General features: G+C 42.4%; 1 long non-coding RNA gene across 8 annotated transcripts in view; it reads left to right on the plus strand.

Annotated features, from left to right (window-relative positions):
* The first annotated feature begins 265 nt into the window (after nucleotides 1-265).
* LOC119267655 overlaps nucleotides 266-4299 on the plus strand; it is a 7022-nt gene continuing 2988 nt past the window's right edge. Inside the window, exons 1-5 of one of the 8 annotated variants that reach the window (XR_005132540.1) lie at nucleotides 266-637; nucleotides 715-775; nucleotides 999-1031; nucleotides 1122-1415; nucleotides 1485-3758. This is a non-coding gene — a long non-coding RNA (uncharacterized LOC119267655). Of the gene's footprint in view, nucleotides 638-714; nucleotides 1416-1484; nucleotides 3759-4299 lie in introns of all 8 variants that reach the window. The other 7 variants (XR_005132535.1, XR_005132534.1, XR_005132533.1 and 4 more) reach the window with 7 other exon arrangements.

Raw genomic sequence — 4299 nt, forward strand, 5'->3', positions numbered from 1 at the left:
GAGGAAGATTGACCGATACAGGAAGTATGTAGTGTGTGTGTGGGGTGGGGGGGCTAAAAACAACATTTGAATCTCTACTCCTAATAAAGCAGTTGGTAGTCTCGCTTTCAGGTTTTTTTAGTCCCACCTCTCCTGTTTTTTTTGGTAGCTCCTCCACCTCTGACTTATCCACCAGAAATAAAAAAACCTCCTCCTTAGGCCCCAATCCGCACCCATCCACCTACCAAAAAAATAGACCTAGGAACCAACGAAAAAAGACCTACGAAGGTTAACCAGCGACAAAAAAAACCTAAACCTATCGCCCGCTCCCTCGCGCCCCTGTTGCTCCCTCCTCGGTCCCGATCTGGATCGAGGGGACGAGGAGCTCCTGCCTCCCCGTCGGCCGGCCTCCTCCTCGCCCCGCCGCTGCGTCCGGCGCCGCCACGGCCTCTGGAGCCAGGGAAGCCATGGCCTGAGCTTGGCCTCGAGGTCCCCGCCGCCGTCTCCTGCAGCTTCTGCCCCGCCGCCTCACCGCCCGAGCTCGCTGTCGCACCAACCTCGTGTCGAGCATCCTACCCATTGGCAGACAGAGATCATCGATGGTTCCGTGTGGCCTTAACCCTGCACCCATGCCCGCAATTCTTCTACCTCCTCTCAGGTATATGTTGCGCCTCCTTTCCTTTATTTTTTCTCTTCTGTGGTACTTCCGGCGGCTGATGGTATGTGTGTCGGTAGCTGCACAAGGATGGGGATTGCGAGTTAGGATGTAATTTTCCTGTTAAAGTGACACTCCATGGTATGTTTGCTTTGAGAAATTTCTTCCTATTTTTCTTTTTCTACAATGTAGAGCACAGTTTAGACATGTTTCCTTTCTTAAATCCACCTATTCCTGAAACTTTATATTGATATGGTCTTGGTGGTCTCTGGTTTTTGTAATTAATCCGAAGGTCTACCTTTCTGGTTTTAATTACTTATGTGTGTATAGATGCCCATCTTTCCACAACGTGTTGTTCTTGCAGGAATTCCTGTTATATCAATGAAAATCTTACAAGGTAAAATGATGGACCTGAATGGTTCAGACAGACATATACTGCATCAATGGAAACAAGGGATGTTCTGTCAATCTGATCTTAGTTCTACAGACCTCAGAGTTCTACAGCGACGCAGACTAGCAGCGACACCTCTCTCTATTGTGCTTCTATCTGTTCTGTGGATCAATTCAGAGTGTTGATCGTTATGGGTCGATAAAAAAATGTTCAGAATCTGATGCGTGGCAATCAGATGGTCAAAAAAGTGACGGTGTGTGACGATCGGACGACCGGATGATCGGACGTCTTCTTCTTCAAGCTCCCAGCATGCTGTACTCTCCATCTATTGTCTCTTTCGCACGGCGGGGTAGAGGGAGTTGATCGAGGACCGCAGCGTCGGCCACCCAGGTATCTTCTTCTCCACTATCTCGATCATGCACCCTTTGTCTAATCTGCAATGACTCATGACATTGACAGGTACAAGCGCGTGGCGGCGACTGCGATGCACATCAGCCTACTGTTCTTCTACCGGTACACAGCGGCCATGTGCCACCGCCGAGCCCTTCATTGGCGTCCTCCTGGGACACCTCCATGTAGCACCAAGGTTAAAAAAACACCCTGTTGTTGGTCCCTTTCAATTGAAATATTCATTTTACATGCTCCGGTCATAAGTTTGTGATCTGCAAGGTTTATATGAAAAAGGATTTCCAATTATGATAAGTTGTAGCTTATTGATCCCAACTGTTAGACCATGTGAGCTCACTGATTTTGCCGTCTGAATATCTGTAGAGTGAAACAAACGTAGCAGTCGTATGTCATCTGCTTGCTGAGTTGCATCATTAGCCTGAGCAGATAGCCATCTTGCATATTGTTTGCCCCAATAATATTTCTCATTTTTTCTGATGCATCTTTTTCCCCCATTGGAGTTATGGTTATCTTCTTACATGGTTTACATGTCAATTTTGTAAACAAGGAACTGGTCATAATCAGCAATCCTGATTAGCTTATGCTCATTGCCTTGTATCAATTTTGAGTCTTAGTTTGTTCACCATCATCAATAAGCGGGACCTTTCATTTCTTCACAAATGGGCCAACCCACCAAATCGTTCAACTCATCAACTCACAAAATGCATGACCATCAAGCAAGCTAGCACAAGCTATTTAACTAAAGAAAAGTCACTTTGTAATGTGACTACAAATTAGATTACAGAGGGAAGTTTGCAAATCACTAGCTCTGAAAGCATAAAATATATTTCAATTTCTAGGCTGCTACATTATTTTGAAACATGAGCTTTTTTAAAACTGAGTGTTTGACGTAGCTTGCTGTTATTGTCAAACTGAAATAGCGAGTATATATATGTTGCTTTTTGTTTAGGAAAGTGAAAAAAACAAGATGCCATTTGTATGCCAGGAATGGCATATGTGAACGACTCGGGTGGTAGTTTTTAGGGTGTGGCAAGGGGCATTTTTTATAAACTGCCATGGCAGTTCTTTAATTTAGTTCTATTTTTTGAGAAACAGCCATCCACAGGTTATTGATTGTGTGGTTCTGTGTGTGTTCACTGGGACCTCGTCACCAGCGAACGTTCGCCGGGTATTGTTCAACATGGCTCTTGATAATTTAATGATTCAATCAAATTTCATTGCAAAGTACACTGGACCAGGCTTTCCTTCTTTCTAATGCGGTCTTAGTTGGCATTAAGTTGTGAAATCCAAATCCATACATTTACAGTTCCTTGTTGTTCTAATTACACAAGTATTTTCACATATTTTTTTGTTAACTAATCTTCACACCGAACACCATCTCAGTAACTAGACCTGATATAGTAGTTAGTTTTGGCATTAGACACAACAACTTTGACATCGATAATTTCCTCATATATTTAGAGGACAATAAACTTGTCTAGCATTTCATTATGAGTTGCAGACTCTGAAAACAAATGTATGTGCCCCCTAAATGATTAAACATGTGGTTTCTGAATTATGCATGCTGACATGCATTGGCAATCATTATTCAACAGTATTCCTTTTCACTGAAATAGTAACCATGTAATGCTTACGATTTAATCTGGTTATCTAGACAACTAAATGGGTTAATGTTATGTTTAATTAGTATCTTTTGGCATATGTAATGCGTGGAAGGAAACCAGTGTCTTTTGATTAGGGATTTCTGGAGGTAACATGCCTCTGACTGTATGCACTGAATTTCAGATGCTCTGTTTAGAAGATGTTTTCTTCAGTAGTACTACATATTTTTATGATTTCCTGTAACTTGCTGATATGGCACCGATTTGCCGCATGGTGTGCTACAACTACCCTCCAGGGGAATATTTGTTCAGAATCTTCAGTCTTGTAATTTTCTCCTTGATGACAATGACCATGCTGTACTGGGGGATATGGGATTCCATCCTTGCTGTTTGGACTTCCGCTGCCAAATCCAGATCTTATCCAAAGACTTGAGACTCCAAATTACATGCCCCAGAACATTGGCGACCAAACATCAGAGGCCCAATTAGTTACGAGACTGACTCATTGGGGTTTCGCTCGCAGCATTCTTGAGATGTTCAGTGGCGTTCAGACTTGGTGTGCCAAATCACCAGATGAGATTTATCAGTCAGTTGTCCTGAAGAAAGAGAAACCGATGTTCCTATACAATTTACCTATGGAGGTCGCTAATGTCCTCTCTGGCTGCTATGAGTATGACTTTCGGGATCACTCCTTGATGTTAGATATCTTACAGTCATTTGAAAGGTAACATGCTAAAACTCCGTTTCTGCTTCTGCCTTGTTAACTTACAGAATTTGGTTAAACTGCCATGGATGGGTGATTTTACCATATTTCATTTTCATATTTGCTTATATTATATTGTACAAACTATATATGGTCAATGCACGTTTATTTTCCTCCAGAGTTTACTTTTACTATGTCCTGGTACATTAGCTTTGTGTATTCAAATTTTTTTATTCCTGACAAGACGTGCATTGCACATGCACACTTATATGAATCAAGCCTTACATGATTTGCTCTTTTACTGATGGACTGAGGAGGTCAGAGATGTATAACAGCCGTATTGATCCAAATGACAAGTACGGCAGTGCTAACCTGCTTACCTAGAATTTTACCACATCCTAAGACTTGCAAATCTGTATAATAGGAATGGCTAGCTATTTTCTGGTCTACAACCGTGACATGTGGTGGCATCTCTCACCATCTGTGCACATAGTGTTTAGGCATGATTCTTGCATACTGTCGAGACTCGAGAAGGGCGCGACATTTTTTCCTGAACTGTTTT

Source organism: Triticum dicoccoides, chromosome 3A (assembly GCF_002162155.2).
Source record: "Triticum dicoccoides isolate Atlit2015 ecotype Zavitan chromosome 3A, WEW_v2.0, whole genome shotgun sequence".
NCBI lineage: Eukaryota > Viridiplantae > Streptophyta > Magnoliopsida > Poales > Poaceae > Triticum > Triticum dicoccoides.